This window comes from Lissotriton helveticus, chromosome 4_1 (genome assembly GCF_964261635.1).
Source record: "Lissotriton helveticus chromosome 4_1, aLisHel1.1, whole genome shotgun sequence".
Lineage (NCBI taxonomy): Eukaryota > Metazoa > Chordata > Amphibia > Caudata > Salamandridae > Lissotriton > Lissotriton helveticus.
Genome location: NC_136063.1, coordinates 1,119,724,574 through 1,119,745,244, shown reverse-complemented (window position 1 = coordinate 1,119,745,244; position 20,671 = coordinate 1,119,724,574).

Genomic DNA, 20,671 nt, shown 5'->3' with positions numbered 1-20,671 from the left:
GAATTTGCAAGGTTTTTAAAATGCCAATTCCTAACTATATAAGGCCTGAAACCTATGGTTTTTTAAGTGAATATATATATATATATATATATTGCAACACGTTCCAACTTAATGTAGTCGAAAAGACGGCAAGCACTCAGGTATCCGATTTGATAAATTATTTATTGCAAACCCCCCTCACCCCAGACAGACGCGTTTCGCTATACCAGCTTCGTCAGTGTCAGTTTGTGTTCAAAAACAGTCGCCATTTAAATCCCACCGATCATTGCTTTGTTCATCGACATAGAAGATGGTAAAAATGATGAAAACGGTGGCCATCTTTTAGTATATGTATCCACATACATTACAGTTGTTTAACCTGGCGAATAATAAAGTGCTCAAGTGCTCAATAATAAAAACATTATAACAACAAACAATTAATCATTTAGGTACATACTAATGATTTAATTAACAGGGAATCGTGACCGGATCCTACATGGCATCATTACGATATCACATGATTCTAGTTCATGTGCCTATAAAGGGGTGTATCCCCCATGTATACTAATAATAATTTCTATCAAGGGACAAGGCCACTATCCAATCATTCTTATTGGTTGTGTCGCCCTGTATGGGCAGAGATCTCATTTTGTAATTCAGTGAGCTGTGTTGTCTCATGTCAGACCCACGGGTGCTTGGAGATTACAGTTGATATTATGTATTTTTCTCTCAGTTAGTGACCAGGTTGGACGGGCTGATATTCCACATGGTCCCATGTGTTGATCTACAGGTGTACCCACATTTCCTCATCCTTATTGAGACCCCATGGTGTCATAGTTTTAAGGTCAATGATGTATCTGGACTCTAAAGTCCGGAGTGCCTTTTCTCTGTCCCCCACTCGCTCTAGACGGTTCACTTGATCTATACAGTAAAAACTTAGGAGATCCCTATTGCTTTGGTGACATTCTGTAAAATGACGAGACACCGGATAGGATTTATCCTTATTAGCGATTGCTCGCATGTGCTCGAGGATCCTAAGTTTGGCGGGGTTAATAGTGCTTCCTATATACCGCTTTTTACAGGGGCACTCTAGGCAATAGATGGTATAGTCCGAGTTGCAGTTTAGGAGTTTTTTTATTTTCCTGTTTAGTCTACCCTCTCCCGTTCTACCTGGGTATTCAGAGACTTTTTTATTGTATTTGCACGCTTTGCAGCGAAGACATGGGAAGAACCCCTTTATGTTGGTTAGATTGGGGGGCTGGGTTTTTGAGGAGAAATGACTGTGGACTAGGTGGTTCGACAGTGACTGGCAACGCCGATAGGTGATCAAAGGCCTATCTGGGAGATGTTTTTTCAAGACGTTGTCGGTGTTTAAGATGTGCCAATTTTTCTTAAAGCTGTGGACCAGATCACCTGATTTAGTGTTAAAATTGGTGATCATTCTTACTTGATCCTCATCTTTTTGAGCGTACTTGACCACCAGGAGATCCCTCCTATTTACTGTTGCCGCTTTTTCAACAGCCTGTTTCAGTATTTTACTGGAGTAGCCCCTACTTTGGAACCTCTTACTAGCATCAGCTTTAGCATGTTGGAAATCTAAATCCGCTGAGCAATTCCTCTTCAAGCGTAGAAGTTCTCCATAGGGTACATTCTTAATTAGACTCTTCGGGTGATAACTTGCCGCGTGCAACACGGCATTTCCCGCTGTGGGTTTTCTATAGAGTCTCGTTTGGATAGTATTGTTGTATAAAAATACCTCCAAATCCAAATAACATACGCTGGTCGCATTTATTGTGCTGGTGAATCTCAGGTTCCAGTCATTATTGTTCAGGACAGCGATGTAATCCTCAGCCGAGGTTCGATCGCCGCGCCACACAATAAAAAGATCGTCAATGTATCTTGTCCACATTAAAATCTTGTCACTCCATACCTCATTGGTTCCTCCCCATGCCTCATGCTTCTCCCACCAGCCTACGAACAAGTTCGCATAGCTGGGGCAGAAGCACGAGCCCATCGAGGTACCCCTGGTTTGTTTATATAATTGGCCTGAGAAAAGGAAGATATTGGTATATAAACAGAATCGCATCATGCTTAATAGCATGGTGCTGTGTGACTGATATCTGTCCGGTTTCCTGTCTAGGAACCATTTAGTGGCTGCCAGACCGTTTTCATGGGCTATACAGGTATATAAATTAAACATATCTAGTGTTATTAAAAGCATGTCTGGTTCCCAAGAAATATTGTCCATCATACGGAGGAAATCTTGTGTATCCCTCACATATGAGGGTAACTCTTTCACAATATGGGCAAGATATGAGTCAATGAAAAAAAATATATATATATATATCCTACTGGCGGTCGCCAGTAGGCAGTTATAGTTAGGACCTACTTTCCATAGGAAATCCACAACATTCTATTTGGAATAACTTTGGCGCTGGTGGACGAATCTTGGTGAATTTCTCGAAAAAATGGCCTGATTGGCCCCGCTCCTTCCCTGAAAGTTTGGGGGCGATTCGTCAAGTGGGGGCGAGAAAAAAGGGGGGTCCCAAAACATGTTTTCCCCATGCAATTTTCCATAGGGACCTTTAGCCAGGGCTACAGCCCGAACGGCTGAACTGAATTACACCAAATTTGGCAGAGAGGTAGAGTTCGGTTCGCAGATTGTGCTTTCTCTTAAATGGTGTAAATCCGTTCAGTAGTTCCTGAGAAAATCAAAAGAAAAATCATAGTGATATCTATAGACGAAGTACTGTATGCGTACGGAAATCCTTTCAATTACGAGCACGAGCTGCATGCTGATTGGATGTCAACTGTCTGTCAACACTCCAAACTAGGAAGTGTTGGCGGCCATCTTGTGCCTCGGTAGAACCAAGTCACAAGAAAACAGTAAAACAAAGTTGAAAAATAAGGAAAGGGGGTAGGGTAGAAACATCCTGACCCTCTAGGCCTGCTCAGGGGGTCCCACATGGATTTTTAGGCCCAACATTATTTTTTTAAATAATAAATCGCGGGGTACGTGTATCGTACGCGGTGGAAAAGGAAAAAAGAAACTAGAAGTCCGTTTTATTCTTAATTAGCTCCCGGGGGGAATTTTTTTCTAAAATGGGGGGCTTGTAAGGTCTCCCGAGTCACGGGGAACGGCACTCCCTGGGGTTTTATTTTGAAGTATGAGGGGGGCTTACGGCTGCTCCTCCCGCAGCCCCGGGGACCACTACCCCGTCGGGCTTTAAAAAAAATAAAATCAAATTAAAGTATGTTTTCAGCCCCCCCTCCCTATGCGTACAGTAAGTGTACCGAAAACCGTACAATTACGAGCACGATCTGCATGTTGATTGGATGTCAGCTGTTTGTCAACACTACAAACCAGGAAGTGTTGGCAGCCATCTTGTGCCTCGGTAGAACCGAGTCACAAGAAAACAGTAAAACAAAGTTGAAAAATAAGGAAAGGGGGCAGGGTAGAAACATCCTGACCCTCTAGGCCTGCTCTGGGGGTCCTAAATGGATCTTTAGGCCCCAATTTATTTTTTTTTAAATAAGAAATTGCGGGGTACGTGTATCATACGCGTACGCGGTGGAAAAGGAAAAAAAACTATCAGTCCGTTTTATTCTTAATTAGCCCCCGGGGGCCAAATCCCGGGGGCTATTTTTTCCATAATGGCGGGCTTGTAAGGCCCTCCGAGCCTCGGGGAACGCCACCCCCGGGGTTTTATTTTGAAGTATGCGGTGGGGCTCATGGCCCCACCTCGTAGCCCCAGGGACCGCTACTCCCCCAAGCTTCTCTAGGGGCCTCGTCCTGTGTAGGCTCCTACCAGCTGCCCGCACAGTTTCATGGATCTGACAATGAGTTCCACAGCGTAGCGTCCGTTGCAGTGTTCTTAGCCTTTTTGTTCTTTTGCTGACTTACCAGTTTGTGTTGAAGATTCGCCATCTTATTTGTGTAGCTTTCCTTTGTGTATCTTTTGTGTAGCCTTGTTTGGTGTATCTTCTTTTGTATCTGACTCTGTTTATTCAGTGCTTGATCCAGTGTTCTGAACATAGCAGTACATCTGTGGACATGTACTTTACTCCTTTCCTTTCCCTCCCTCCACCCTACTTGACAACGTAATGGGGAGAGTTAAAGTAAGGCACTTCTGTCGTCTCTGTTTTAAGTTTGCAACACAGTAGGTAGGACACGGGTTAAGAAACCCAGCCTCCACCACTCTTGGACCCTCCTGGCCCTTGTTGCCACCTCGTTTGCTATGTCTTAAGTATTTAATCTTTGCACTTGACCGGAGTCCTCCTACTGTGTATTCTCATCCTAGTCCAAGCACATACAATCCATTATTTTATCTGTTCTTGCCCATTCTGTGTGGTGTTATCGTCAGCACTTATTGCACATTATAGAATTCCTTGAGTGTACCCGTTTTTAAAACGTCTCCACTGGGCATTGTACATGGAGATCTTGGACCACCCTTTTCATCCATTCTTGCATCCTGAGATGTAACTTCTTACTTGTGTTCTTCACCTCTTACTTTACCCTTTTAAATATTCAAATGTTCTCTGAAAGACATTACTAATCCTTATCATCTAAAAAGTAACACGTTTCTGAAATCATATTATATGTGAGTTGTGTATGTTATCCTAATACACAACATTCCAATGAGATGCTTTGTACCATTATGTAATGTGCTTTACTTGCAGTGTTCTATCTTGTTTTGGTTTGTATGTCATTACAATCAAAGGTAACATATTCCTGTATATGCTAAATAAAGGACTTGACACAATGCATAGTGACACTGTATTTATTCGAATGTTTTCAAACTAATATACACTCAAGTACAAAATATTGTTGATTTATTTCCAAGATAAATATTTAATATATTTTATATGAATCACCACATATGCTGATATTACAGTAACGATAAAATGAAGTGTTTATGTTTTTGTACAAGGACCTACAACATAAGAAATACAGTATGGAGAATCAACAAAACAAGTTGGAAGGCGGTTTCGAAATTAAATTAATAACAGTGTCATAAAAGAGCTGAACATACTTTTTTGTAAGTAGCTAGAATGAAGAGGAAGAAATGCTGCAGATATCAGTTGTGATTTCCTAGACGAAATCTTGGATGTTGATTTTGTGGAACCATTAGATGACATAACGTATGATTATATGACTTTTGAAATTGATAATCAGGAAAATGAAATACATGAAGAATTTTTAGAAGCTGTATTAAATTATGAAATGTTACAAGAATACATTTATTATTTATTATTATTATTATATAATAATAATGTTTTGAGCCACACAGCACAATGTATCAAATTTATTTTCTGTTACCACCTCAAACACTGATATTACAGTAAAGAATTTTTTAGAATAGTTGCAATGTATCAAAAAATGTTTTATGAAAGCAGTTGAAAGACTGATATTATAGTAAACAAGTTTTAAAAATAGTTTCAAGGTATCCCAAAATGTTTTATGTGAGCAGTACAAACATCGATATTACAGTAATGAAGTTGTCCGACTCCTGCGGGGCTCGCTCGAGTTTTGGAGGTGTTGGTGGCGTTTGTGCTCCCCTGGCGGGTTTGGTCGGAGCCCGCGGCAGGTGAGGAGCAGAGAAAAGAGGTGGGGGCGGCGGCCGCTTTGGTGTGAGTGCATTGCAGCCTCACAATGTCAGTATACAGCGCTGGGATCCTCCGTTTCTCATCCTGGTGAGCTGTGCGGATTGTTTGTAACTCTGCAGCGGTTTGGATGCTAGAGTATCTGTGCTGGAGGCGGCCGCAGCGATTGTTCTTGTTCAGCACACAGCTGTAGGCCTCCATTGACAATTTGAATAAACAAGCAGAAAGAAAAGTGATCCTTTATCCTTCACAACCCCTCGCTGACACTTGCAGTTAATCTCTGTCCTAATTCCTGTCTGATTTCCTTGGCTGAAACTTGAAGGGAGAGGAAAATGACCTCTGCTTCTTATACAGCTTACAGTGGCCAGTAGACTTCTGCTTCTATTTCTGCTTCTTTTTCCAAGCTCCCATAAGGGGTCTCCCTCAGGTTTTTTTGTGTTTTCTTTTTGTTTTTGGGGCTGTTTGCAACTTCACGCTACATCCTGGGAGACTGTGCTTGAAGTTCAGGCTTCATTTTTGGAAAAGACAGGGAAAGACTGGGAGAGACTGTATTAATAAAGAACGCTCTGAACATTTTTATCAGATTCCCGCCTCCTTTGGTGATCTAATTTGCCTCCTCACCTTTGTGCCACCAAGTGACCCCGGGGCGAAGCCCTCGCAGTGCCCAAGTCTTTGCCATCCTCCTTCCCACGGACCGTCTACTGCTGGGGCACTACAACCCCCAGGAGACTATGCAGCCGCGCGGGATCTGCCGTGAGAGGAGGTCCAGCACCGCCTACTAAAGCCCTGATGAGCCCCAGCGGCGCGGGACGCGAGCGGGCTCGCCCGGGCAAAGCCTGGGCCAAGGGCGGGCCCGTCCTTGCCAGTCAGTGCCAGAAAGAGCCAGGGCAGGGCTACCCCACCAAATTCTGCTACACCGACATTCAAGGAGTATCTAAATCGAAGTGCGGGCTCGTCAGAGAAGAAAGCTGAGCAAAGGTACTGTCTGCTTGTTGAAGATTCCCCTTGTAAATACCCCTGGCGTCCATCATTGACTATGAGAGGAAAAATTGTGCCTATTGTTACTACGTGACGCCCTCTAGCATTGGCAAGTGAGGAGTTTCCCAGTCATGGGCAAACGCAAGTCAATGGAAGGGTGTGGGGGGGCAGAGTCTGCTCACCCATCCAAACAGAGGAAGGGGAAGAAAGCTAAAAAGATGCCTAGACATGCTGCTTCTAATTGCATCCTTGACCGTATTGAATCCATTGTCAAAGAATGCGAGGAGATTCTAGTTGTTGGACAAAGTGCACAAACGGGGGAGGGTTCCACCTGGCAGAACAAGGGAGGCTCGGCGACAGACTCCGAGGTTAATTCATCTCCTGCTATCCCTGCTATGTTCCGTACAAAACAAAAAGCGCCAGAGGGAAGTAACTCGGATGGAAAGGGGTCAGTTTCCCCAATGGGTAGGATCATTGATCATAAGGGTATTGTTAAGCCTATTGATAATTCCACCATAGCAAATAGTAACAATTCACCTGTGTCTGATTCATTAATACCTTGTTCTAATAGATTTTCCGTTCTAGCGAATGTACATAAAGAGGCCACTGTTCTGCAAACTGCACAAAACACTAGACCAGGCTTTGCCCTTGTGCAAAACTCTCTATCAAGTCAAGCTTTGACCCTAATAGCAATAAGGATAAAATTGCCCCACAAGATACAAGCGATCTAACAAATTTAGTTTCACTTTTAAGAGACGAAATTGAGTCTATGAAACTTTTGATCATAAACTTAACTGCTACGGTTGGACCTGCACTGGACGGGGGTCACGCACTCTGCCTAATATTAGCACAATTAATGGTAATTCTTTCTCTTTGAAACCCCGCATAGAAAACAAGATGGTCACGGGACAGGCAGGGGGTGGTGGGCGCAAAATGCACAAGTTACTACTTGTGTAACGATATATCTGTAAGAGACATTAGTTAGTGATAGATTCTTTACCTTAGAATATCCCCAGGCGTCAGACTGGATCCGGAATTTTTTTGCGTAGCAGTATCCATGCGCGTCGGTAGGCGTCGTGGGCGCCGGGATGACGTCGACGGAGTACTTAGACGCCGCCCTGGTGCGCTGACGTCAGTTCTTATACACAGCTTTTCCGCGCCAGAAACGCAGAGCCATGATAAAAACCAACCATGGTGCCATGAAACTAGGGCCCTGAAAGGGGATGACCTTAACCCTAGATATCGGTTCGCAGAACGGGGAGGATGGGTGGGTCGGTAAGGAATCTATCACTAACTAATGTCTCTTACAGATATATCGTTACACAAGTAGTAACTTGTGCATCTGAAAGAGACACGTTAGTGATAGATTCCTTACCTTAGAATAGATACCCCAGCAATACCAACCACGGTGGTGGGTCTGCGAACCAATAATCACACCAGAAATTCCTGGAGGACGGAACGGCCAAAGAAGCCATCCCTCCGGACTTGGCTGTCCAGGCAGTAGTGTCTTGCGAACGTGTGCAGCAAGGCCCACGTAGCTGCCTGCCAAATGTCCTGCAAGGGGACTCCCCGGCCCAGGGCAGTAATAGTCGCCGTGGCCCGAGTGGAATGGGCCCTCAGCCCAACAGGAGGTTCCTTTTTAGCCAAAGAGTAGCACGCCTGGATGCACACACGATCCACCAAGAGATGGTCCGCTTGTGCACCACCCGTCCCTTCTTAGCGCCCACGTAACCAACAAAGAGTTGGTCATCCACCCGGAACTGGCGTGCGATTCAGATAGTATGAGAGCGCACATTTTGGGTCCAGACTGTGGAGCCTCTCTTCCTCTTTCGAGGGATGCGGAGGCGGAAAGAAGGTGGGCAAGGTGATGGACTGCCCGATGTGGAAGGCTGTGACTACCTTGGGCAGGAAAGAGGGTCTTGTCCGCAACACAACCATGTACGGATGGACAGAAAGGAAAGGAGGTTTAGAGGAAAGAGCCTGGAGCTCACTCACCCTCCTGGCAGAGGTGATGGCAACCAGGAAAGTAGTCTTAAGTGTAAGAAGACGGAGAGGAGAGTTATAAAGCCGCTCGAAAGGAGCGCACATCAGGTAGGTTAGAACCCCACTGGGGCATCACGAAAGGAACAGGAGGGAACATATGAGTGATGCCCTTTAAGAATCTGTTAACAATCGGGGACTTGAACAAAGAAGGCGGATCAGGTAGCCTTAAGAAGGCGGAAAGGGCAGAAAGGTAGCCCTTGATAGTGCCCAGAGCAGAGCCCTGCTGGGCAAGAGAAACAAGGAAGAGGAGAGCCTCAGAAAGGGGGGCAGAGAGTGGATCCACAGCCTTTGCTGTGCACCATGCACAAATCTGTTCCACCTGCAGGCGTATACCGACTTTGTGGAGGGACGCCTGGCTGCCAGAATCACATTACAAACTTCAGGAGGCAAGTCAAATGGCCTCAACTGACGCCGCTCAATCTCCAAGCATGGAGGTGGAGACTGGACAGGTTCGGGTGGAGGACTGTCCCCTGCTGCTGCGACAGAAGGTCCTCCTGAAGACGCAGACAAATCGGAGGATCGACTGACATGCTGAGTAGCTCTGGATACCAGTATCTTTGTGCCCAGTCCGGAGCCACAAGGATAACCTGGGCCCGGTCGCGCCTGATCTTCTTCAGCACTCTGGGCAGAAGTGGTATAGGCGGAAAGGCGTACAATAGACCGCAAATCCACTCGCGACGAAAAGCGTCCCCGAGCGAGTGCCGCCTTGGAAAGTCCAACGTGCAGAACTGATGACATTGCGCATTCTCTTCTGTGGCGAATAGATCTAACCAAATCTCTCCCCACTGCTGAAAGAGGCCTTGGGCCACGTCCGAGTTCAGACTCCATTCGTGATCCATCATGCACCGACGGCTGAGTTTGTCCGCCCTGGCGTTCAGGGAATCTGCCAGGTGTTGAACCACAAGGGTCACGTCCTGATGTTCCAGCCACTGCCAGAGGCGCAGAGTCTCCTGGCACAGGGTCCACGACCCCACCCCGCCCTGTTTGTTGCAGTACCACATGGCGGTGGTGTTGTCTGTGAACACCTGCACTACACTCCCCCGGACAGAGGGGAGGAAGGCCTACAGTGCAAGTCGGATCGCCTGCAGCTCCAGAATGTTGATGTGGAGCCCGGACTCTGACGGAGACCAAAGGCCTCTGATCTCCGCCTATCCCATGTGGCCCCCCCAGCCCTGGAGGTACGCGTCCGTCACAACTACGTGCTCCGGTTGGGGTAGGGAGAGGGATCTGCCGCTGACCCAATCGCGGTCCGTGAGCCACCACTGCAACTGTCTTGCAGTGCCCTCCGTGATCAAGACATGGTCGGACAAGTTGCCCTGATGCTGGGCCCACTGAAACTTCAGGTCCCACTGCAGAGCCCGCATCGGCCACCGGGCGTGATGCACCAGAAGGATGCAGGAGGCCATCAGCCCCAGAAGCCGCAACGTCAACCTGACCGAGACTCGGGACAAAGGCTGAAAGATCGGAATCAGAGCCTGAATATCCCGAACCCGCTGCTCGGGAGGATGAACCCGAAACTGCGCCGAGTCTAGAACCGCTCCAATGAAAAGGAGCTTCTGAGAGGGATACAGGTGTGACTTCGGCACATTGATGGAGAACCCCAGCAGGTGCAGGAGGTCGGCCGTAGTCTGGAGGTGGCTGACGACTGTCTGGGGCGAGCCCGCCTTCAACAACCAGTCATCGAGGTAGGGGAAGACTGAAACCCCTAACCTGCGCAGATGAGCTGCGACCACCGCCATCACTTTCGTGAACACCCGTGGGGCGCTGGTAAAGCTGAAGGGGAGCACGGTAAACTAAAAAAGGGCTCATGGCCAACCGTGAACTGCAGGTAACGCCGGTGGGCCTGCAGGACGGGGATGTGAAAATAAGCGTCCAGCAAGTCCAACGCTACCATCCAGTATCCATGGTCTAGGGCAGCAAAGACCTGAGCCAATGTCAGCATCTTGAACTTCTCCTTCCGGAGGAAGCCGTTGACGTTCCGTAGGTCCAAGATAGGGCATAGGCCCCCTTTGCCCTTCTTGGGTACCAGAATGTAGTGGGAGTAACATCCACACCATACTTCTGGCCCAGGAACGCGCTTGATGGCCCCCTTGGCCAAGAGGGCCGTAACTTCCTCTTGTAGAAGTTTCAAATGATCCCCCGACACGCAGTGGTACTGCGGTGGCATGGCTGGAGGGGTCACCTCGAAGGGGAGGGAGTCGCCCCTTCGGACGATTTGCAGCACCCACCTGTACGAAGTGACAGTGCACCAGTGGTGGTGGTGATGGCAAACCCTGCCCCCCACTGGCGTGACATGGGACTGCAAGCACGGACTAGGATGGTTTTGAGGCGGATGCTGCAGGGGTAGGTGTGGACTGGCCTCGCCGTTGTCCCCGACCGCCGCCACAGCGGTTTCCACGTACGCCACGGCGGTTTCCACGTCCGCCACCGCGCTGGACGGTAGTCTGCGGCCCGTGGCTGGCAGGACGTGTGGGCGCCCCTTCCTTGGCCACGAAAGGAGCGAAAGGTAGCCGTTTGCTGGCACAGGGCAGAGAGGCCCAAGGACTTGGCCGTAGCCCTGGAGTCCTTAAAGCGCTCAAGCGCATGGTCTGCCTTGTTGCCAAAGAGGCGACGGCCATCGAACGGCATGTCCATAAGTGTGTTCTGGACATCAGCCGAGAAGTTGGCAGACCTCAACCAGGCGTGGCGACGAATCGCCACCGTCGTTGCCATCGCTCTGCCTAGTGAGTCAGTAGTGTCCAGCCCACACCGGATGGAATAACGCGCCGCATCTCGGCCCTCCACAAGGGCTTGGCCGAGTTTAGCCCGGACCTCCACCGGGCATTCTGGCAGCACGGTCGTGACCGTATCCCACAGAGAGTGGGTGTAACGGCCCAAGAGGCATGCGGTATTGACTGACCGCAATCCTAAACTCAGGGAGGAGAATACTCTCTTTCCGTATTGCTCGTACCTCTTGGATTCCCGGTCGGGGGGAGTCGACGGGAATGTGGACCGGGAAGTAGAGGCCTGGATGACCAGGCTCTCGGGAGTGGGGTGGGTTGACAGAAAGCAAGGGTCGCCCGGAGCCGGGCGGTGACGCCTGGCCACGTTCTTATCCACAGGCTGCCCTGTGGCGGGCTTGGACCAAGTGCCCAGAAGAACGTCTGATAGGGCCTCATTAAATGGCAGCAGAGGCTCAGCCGAGCTTGCCTGCCGTTTAAGGACCTCAGTGAGGAGGTTAGTCCTCACGGCCGCGGCGGGGAGCTCAAGGCCCAAGGCCTTGGCTGCCCTCATCAGCACCACGCTATAGGCAGCCCCCTCCTCCGTAGCCACGCTAGGAGGGGAGACAAAACCAGTGTCGGGTGAAGTGTCCAGACCACTGGCATCCCCAAGCTCTCCTGTCTAGTCCATAGAGTACTGACACTCACGTGCCAGAGGGTCCTCAGACCCCTCCCAGTCCCTCTCGTCACCCATCGCCTGGTACTCAGGCTCAAAGGATGGGGCCGGGTCATAGAAATAGAAATCTCCCATCGGCGTCGCGAGCGGCGCCGAGCGGTGCCGCTCCGACGACAGACCTGAATCGAAGGCAGGACCAGGGACGGCGTCGTCCTGGGACGGCGGCGGAGGCAACACCCTTGGAGCTGGCGCCGGCGAGGTCATGAGGTCGACCGGCGGTGACCCGGATCCGGAATCGGATCCGGTGGGGCCATGCGGCATCGGGACCAAAGTTGCCGACGGCGCCGCACCCGACAGCCCCGGGGCCGAAGCACCCGGCCCGCGTGGGGACCCAGTCCGGACCGCTTGGCCCAAAGGCGCCGCGGAACCCAACGGAGGAGCGAGCGACCTCATGGCCATGAGGAAGTCATCAATCTCCCCCGGTGTCGCGTTCTGCCCAGGGACCGGCAGGTATGGAGCAGGCCGCGACACCTGCGGCTCCAGCGGAGCCGCGTGGGTGGTGTCACCCGAACCCCCAGCAGCATCGCGTGAGCGTCGGGGGGAGTCAGAAGAACGATGACGTCTCTTCGACTTCTTGTGCTTACCTGAGGAGCCCGAAGACCGTGGATGGCTCCCGGAGCCATGGTGGCTCCGACCCCGCGACCGGACCCTCGACCTCCTCGCGGACCGGGACCTTGTGCGGCACGGAGCAGGCCTTGTCGTCGTGGTCGAGGCCTAGGCAATAAAGACACCGGCGATGGGGGTCGGTAACCGACATCATTCGGTCGCAGTCGGCGCAGGGTTTGAACCTGGGCATCCCTACCGGCACCGTCGGAGTCGTACAGACTTCGAAGTAGATAAAAAATGATCGAAAAGAATGTCCACAGTCGAATCTGCCACCGAAACGTTGACGAATGATACTTCCACGCTGAAAGCTCAGGTGAACCATCTCATGGCTGAAAACAAAGTGCTGGCGGCCAAGCTCGAGGACCAGGAGGGTCAATTGCGGCGGAACAACATACGCCTCATTGGCGTGCCAGAGCGGACCAGGGGGCCGGCCCTGGACCTCTTCGTGGAGGACTTGATCACCAACCAGTTGCAGCCGCGCGGACTATCTAACTACTTCTCAGTGGAGCGTACACATTGGGTCCCTGGGGGTAGGCCGAGGCCTGGAGCGCCGCCGCGGCCTATTCTGGCCCGTATCTTTAACTTTCGGGACAGGGATGTAATACTGCAGGCCGCGCGCACAGCCTCACCATTAAAGATTGACAATGCAACAGTGACTATTTTCCCGGACTACACCGCGGCGGTAACGAAGCAACAACAGAGTTTTTTGGAGGTTAAAAAGACTCTTCGCGACCGGGGCATTAAGTATTCTATGCTCTTGGGGCGCTAGAGGGCGCACGAGCAGCATGGCCGCACTTTAGTGAGGCTCCTGCAGCCTGTGCCGATATCCTGTAGTTATCCTGCTTTAACTACCTCCGACGCTGATGAAATTAGGTGACATCAAAGGAAAACATAATCCCAACACTCGTTGAAAATTTGACGAGAAACGGAGCTGTGACTGCAAGGATAGGAGCAAAGGCGGAACTGACCGGCAGCTGCTGCGGTGATCACGGTGGGCGACGCTGGACACAGAGATTACGTGACGCCGAGGCGCCCACGAGGTTAGTGGGCCCTGCCTGCAGTGTGTGAGCGCCGGTTTGCCTGCTCACGGAGTGCGACCCTTACGGAGTGATCCTGGAGGCACTACTACCGGCCATAGCGGGACTGCATGCAACGTGGGAAGGACTGAGGCCGGCGGGGATGGTACGGAGACCAGCTGACTCGCCGCACCAGGATTGACTGCCGGAGGCAAGGTGCGTTGAGGGTGCCCGCGATTGCTCGACTCCCTTCTGGGGCCCCCCCTTTGGGTCCCTGAGGCGGGAGACGCAGGACTTTATGAGACTGGCCGAGGAGGGGCAGACGCTAAATATTGGCGCCTAGAGTGCGTCTGCTCACCGCATCAGAACAGCCGGCCATAGAAGCACTGGGCGGTGCTGCAGAACTCGGCTGGAGTAACGGGCGGAGCGGATGCAACAGGTTTGAAGACAGGGCTTCGTACTACTGTGCCGAGCAGCAGGGAGGCTGGTGCATTGATGTCTGCGTCGTGGGAGGCACTAGAGGCTCCAGGCACTGCATAAATTGGAAAGTGCCTCTGAGATTGGTGGGTGCTTAGAGATAACGTTATCTGCTGTGATCCTTTGGAAGAAATGCCTATAATGACACTGACCCCTCATATGGTGCGTGATGAACTCTGACTCTACTGATATGCTGGTGGCAGGGGGGCCGCTCGTCTGATAAAAGCATATTGGTGATTTGACGAGGGCTGTACATAACTGCATATCTGTGGTGGTTTTGCAGTGCAGTTTGGTACGTCTGTGTCACCTGATCCTCAACTGCATGCACTGGAGACTTATCTGAGTGGGTCATACCTGTGCCGGCAAGCTGATAGCACAACGGCGGGACGAGATCCGCACGTAGACGCCGCAATCTGGGGAGCATCAGAGGCACCTTGTGGAGGCTTGCGATCGAAACTGCGGGGGTCGGTGCGGCCCCTTGAGAACACTCCAGGGGTGTGCTGGAAGCTGCGCTGATCTATGCCGGAAACTTCTGAGGTGCCCAGGAGTGGTGGAGGTAGAGGAACCAACAACGTCAAAGTGAGATCAGTAAAGGGCGCTAACATGGGACGGCACGACGCCAGACAGCCGAAGCTATCCTTTGAATCGGCACAACCGGCAAGGAAGAACGCTCGATTGGATTCGGAGTCGGGGAGGCCTCATAACATGTCAGCTGCGGGTACTAGCGGCGATGCGCCTGCGCCGGATATGCACCTTATTCTACAGGAGATGAAACAAGGATTCGCGACGGTGGTAGATAAAGTAGACAGGCTCTCATCCAGGATGGACGCTATCGCGCAAAAAATGGACGTGCACGAAGAACGCATCACAGCGGCGGAGAGGAGAATATCGGACTGTGACGATACAGTGGCATCCCATGCTGCTAGGCTGTCAAGGATGGACAACATTCTCAGGGTGATAGCTGCAAAGAATGAAGAGTTGGAAGCGCGAAGCCGCCGCAATAACATCCGCGTGGTAGGCGTGCCCGAATCGACAAATACGGGGCGGATGGAAGAGTACGTTGAGCGGATTCTGAAGACGGCGGTGGGAGACGAAACCTTCTCGCAGCAGTTCATTGTTGAGAGGGCGCATCGCTCTTTGGGCCCACAACCCCAGCCGGGAATGCCACCCAGGCCGATCATAGCGAGGCTACTCAATTATAGAGACAGGGATGCGGCGTTACGAGCTGCAAGAACGAAGAAACAGCTCACGTGTGATGGAGTTAATTTCACCCTGTACCCCGATTTCACACCGATGGTTCAAGATCAAAGACGGAAGTTTATGGATGTTAAAAAAAAGCTTAGAAGTCTGCAAATCGATTATGCGCTACTATACCCTGTAAAGCTCAGAGTAACACATCAGGCGAAGCAGCACTTTTTCATGAATCCGCAGCAAGTTGAGGATTACCTGAAATCGTTGAGGAGGGGGCAGGATCAACATCGAGCGGAAGAAGGAGCAGGAGAGGAAGCGGAGTGATCCCTTATTGCGGGATATTGACATGAAATGCGGGTTGCACTATACTACCCAGGGGTCGTAGAGGACATTTGCTACTGGGATTTCGGACTAGGGATCCTGAGTGGGAACTGCTGATGCAGATACGGGACAATGATGCGATCGGCGTTGGACATGAAGGTGGTAACGTATGCCAGGCGACACCCCCCCCCTCTCGTAGACTCCTCGGTGGGGAGGTCGGACACGAAGTGCGAGATGGAGGGGGTGGTGAAGTGTGTACCTTAGATGACCCCATTAGGGTGTACCCCACTTACATTGTTTGTTTCACTGCAGCTCATTGGGGGTTTGCTGTCAGTCTCAAGGGAGGGGGGAGGAAGGGTTGCTGGAAAGTTGGGGATATTTCAGTGGGAGGGGGGTGGATGGGAAAAGCTTGCATTGCGAATGTTTATGATGATCCCAGAAGGACTGCAGATGCGGGATGTTGATTTGATATCGGTTTGGGAGCTGGGGGGGGTTACTGGGATGTTTGGCGGGGAGGGGGAGTGGGTGGGGGGGATGGAGGGGAATTGGGGTGCTGGTTGCTACAGTCAATGGTTGCACAGAAACTTGCATGTCCGGAGTACCAATTGTTATGTGACAGGTGGCGGGTGGCGGAGGCGGGTGGATATGTGTCTTTCTATCATTGATGAAGGGGCCTATGGCTGATAAATCCAGGAACTTACTGTCGATCCTGTCATGGAATGTGAGGGGCATTAATGATGCTAGGAAAGGCAGAAATGTACTTGCTTATTTGGATAGGCATAATGTGCACATAGCCCTGTTGCAGGAGACACACTTTAAGCCACGGGTGGAGCCCAACTTTGCTAAAAAGTGGGCTGTGATCAGGAAATGTTCGTCCTACTCATCATATTCCAGGGGTACTGCGGTGCTCATCAAGAAATCCACGGCCTTTCACTTGCTGGGTGATATACTGGACCCGGATGGTCGCTATGTAATTGTGTGGGGAAGACTGGGCACGGATAGTGTGGTGATTGTAAGTTGTTATGCACCTAATGTTGACACGCCAGGTTTTTTTACGACGCTATGGGGGCATGTATTGGGGGTGGGTGCTACTCACGTTATTTGGGAGGGGGATTTTAATCTAGCTTTGCTTCCTGGGGTGGATAGATCAGATGGCTGCGTGCAATATAACAAACAAGCACGAGATATGCTGATGGGCATTATAGAAGAAGCTGGGCTGGTGGATAGCTGGAGGCATGCACACCCTGCGCGTAGGGAAGGCACACACTTTACGTCCCACACTAATACCTGGGCTAGATTAGATTACTGCTTTGTGTCGCGTGGTTTGTGTGAAGGGATGGGAAAGGTAACACACCTGCCTAGAACTTACTCTGATCACTCCCCGTTACTGCTTTCCCTTGCTGTGCCCGGTCACAATAACTTGAGGCCCCCTTGGAGACTGCTCCCATCGATGCTACTAGACTCTGTCTTCAAATCAGAATTGGGAGATGAAATTGAAGAATTTTTTCCTAGGAATAAGGACTCAGTGGATAGTGTGGAAACAGTGTGGGAGGCGTTCAAAGTCACGGTCAGAGGGATTTGTATATCTAAAGGGAGAGGAGTGCTGAGAGATATACAGAAGACACTGGGCAGGCTGGAACGCGAATTGAAAGGCCTGGAACTGGGTATGGCTGCGGGGTTGGACACGGGGCTACATAAGACGTTTAGGGAAAAACTGACTGAGTATGAGACGGAAGCGATGAGGGAGGTCAATTTCAAGGGGAAGTACTGGACGGCGCGTCGGTTTTGCGAGGGGGAGCGACCGGGCAAGGTGCTAGCTGCACTGACGAGGAGGCCGAGATTTAGCACCGCTGTGCTGGAAATAGTGGCGCCGGATGGTACTCGGAATAGCGACACAGTGCATATACAGAAACAATTTTTGTCACATTATAGTCAATTGTACACCACACAACAAAAGGGGGCAGTTGACATGGGAGGCTTCCTAGATGACATTGCACTATGCTGGATCAGTGATGTGCATAGAACATTTCTTGGTGCGCCGCTTGAGCTTGACGAGATTCGTGACGCCATAATGTCTCTAGCTAATGGTAAAGCAGCAGGGCTGGATGGGCTCCCTGCGGAGTTCTATAAATGTTACATAGATATCATGGTACCGGTCCTTCGTGAGGTATATGTGGCTTCTTTGGAAGCTGGTATATTACCGGGATCGATGAGAGAAGTGGTTATTACATCCCTGTTAAAACCAGGTAAAGACCCGGCGGATACGGACTCCTATCGCCCGTTGTCCCTCATAAATTGTGACGCTAAAATTCTTGCTAAAGTCCTCGCGACACGCCTCTCTCTGATAATGACCCAACTGGTTTTACCTGATCAAGCTGGCTTTGTGCCGGGTCGCGCTACATCGCATAATCTTAGGACACTGTTCTCTTTAATACAGACAATCGCCCCGGATATTCCGGTCGCCGCAGTCTTCCTAGACGCCACGAAAGCGTTCGACTCGGTTGAGTGGACGTACCTAATTACTATATTACACAGAATGGGATTCCCGAAGATATTTGTTAGCTGGGTGGAACTGCTATACACTGCACCGACGGCCAAGATAGTCATTAATGGCCTCCTGTCCCCCCCGATAGCTATATCAAGAGGTACAAGGCAGGGATGCCCGCTCTCCCCACTGCTCTTTGCCATAGCGGTTGAGCCTCTAGCTTGTCGCATCCGGCAACTGCACAAAGATAGTGCTTTTCGCTGCCTCCAGCGCCAAATTGGCATTTCGCTGTACGCGGATGACATCACGGTTTACGTGAAAGACCCGCGCACTGCACTTAACTCGATACTCAGAGAATTCCTAGTATTTGGATGAATATCGGGAGTGCAGATCAACTGGAAGAAGTCTCAATTCTTCCCGCTAACGGGTGCAGTCCGTAGATTTCCATTGGATTTTCCGCTGGAGTGGTGCGATACAGATCTTAAATACCTGGGGATACAGATATCCCTGAACAGGGAGGACACGCTAAGGATGAATTACGGGGTGGCTATATCGAAACTGGAGGACAACATTACACGGTGGGCGGCGCTGCCGTTATCGATGGCGGGGAGGGCATCCTTAATAAAGATGGTGATACTGCCGCAATTCCTATATTTATTTCAGAACATCCCATATTTCCCTGGTGCTTTTTTTTTTAAACGACTGAAGTCGGAACTTCTTCGACTCTTCTGGGGGGGAAACAGCCACGGCTGCGATGGGACATTCTCACCCAGCCCTATGAGAGGGGGGGCTTTGACGTCCCAGACTTCGAAACCTATTATGTTGCTGCGCAAGCGCAGTATGCCTATCACTGGATTAACCCCACACCTTTTATGCCGCAAATCGCTGCGGAAGACTGGATCGCACGACCTCTGCCACTTAGTGGCCTAATACACGGCTCGGTACGGGACATAACCACACCGTTCACTACGGTGACATGCACCATAGATGCTTGGACTCGCATTGCGAAGACCCTGTCTGCCGCGCAGCTGTACTCACCTACAATGCCCCTTTCGTATCACCCTTCCCTATCGCTCTTGCAGGAGGTGGGATTTCAGCGGATGTGCAGACGCCTGAAGATAGCAAAGTGGGGAGACATGTTCATTGAGGGACAGTTCCGCACCAGGGAACAACTGTTTCAGGATGTTGAACCCACCCCTATAGAGATTTTTTATTACGTCAGACTCAGGCAGGGGATTCGCGCAATCCTACCGGACTTCCCGAAGGAACCCGAAGTGGTGTTGCCACTACACGCAATGCTGGTGTCAGATGGCCGCCATCTTGTCTCCAGGCTGTACAACAATATAAGACTACAGCATCAGGGACATGAGAGTTCCGCTCGTAGGCAGTGGAGCGCAGACTTGGGTAGAGAGGTCACTGACGCTCAATGGCAATATTGTAGTGCCGTCACGGCTAGAATCTCGGCTAGTAGCAGGCTGAAGATTATTCATTTCAAATTTCTACAGCGATTCTACTATACGCCTGTTCGAAAGCTACGGTTTCGACTGACGGACAACGACAGGTGTGAGCGCTGCAAGGCGGAGGGGGCGGGATTTCTCCACTTGGCATGGGAGTGTCCTGGTGTATATGAATATTGGTTAGAGGTACGGGATGCATTGCAAACTATGACTGGAGGGGTGCTCGACGATGATCCATTACTCATGCTTTTAGGATATACACGAAATATACCTAGTACGGTTCGCAAGTTCGTAGAGATTGCGCTACTGTTGGCCAAACGACGTGTGGCGTGCAGATGGGGCAGGGGAAGGGCCCCGAAGTTCAAGGAGTGGATGACAGATTTAGTTTATTGTCAGGATCAGAACAATGTGTATGCAGAATTACTACCGATGCGCAGCAGACCAGGTGATATTTGGGGTCCGTTGCAAACTTACTTATTGAAGGATGCGGCGGCATCTGGGGTCTCAGATGATGGCGGTTAGGAATAAGGACTACTGCGTGTGCCCTATTGACCTTCTTGGGGGAACCCCTTAGGGCCTCATGTGAGGGATGCTATATCCACCTGCTTTGGGGAGTGGGCAACATTACCCTGCCTAGTGATGCTGATGTGTGACAGTTGTGACAACATGCGAATGGGGATGGGTGGTTTGGTATGATGGGGGATCGAACTCACTAAACTACGAGGCTATGGTAGAGCATGACCCTCCTTTACACTTGCTGATGTGTTAACGAGATGAGCGTTACTTCTCAAAGACATAATTATTTACCATGGTGTCTTGCTATTATGTATGAGATGGGGATTGTGCTATGGGCCGAACTGCGAATCATAATCTGCATGTATTCACCCTGCTTCTACTCACCAGCCGCTTCCTCTTGATTTGCTATATGTCAATGATTGGGACTGTAATGTTGAGCTGTGTAACCTACCTGACTGCCGTTTTTCTCTTGCTGTTTGTCAAGAAACTTTATAAATAAAATTTACAAAAAAAAGTATTCTATGCTCTTTCCAGCTAAATTAAGGGTTGAGGCAGAAGGCAAG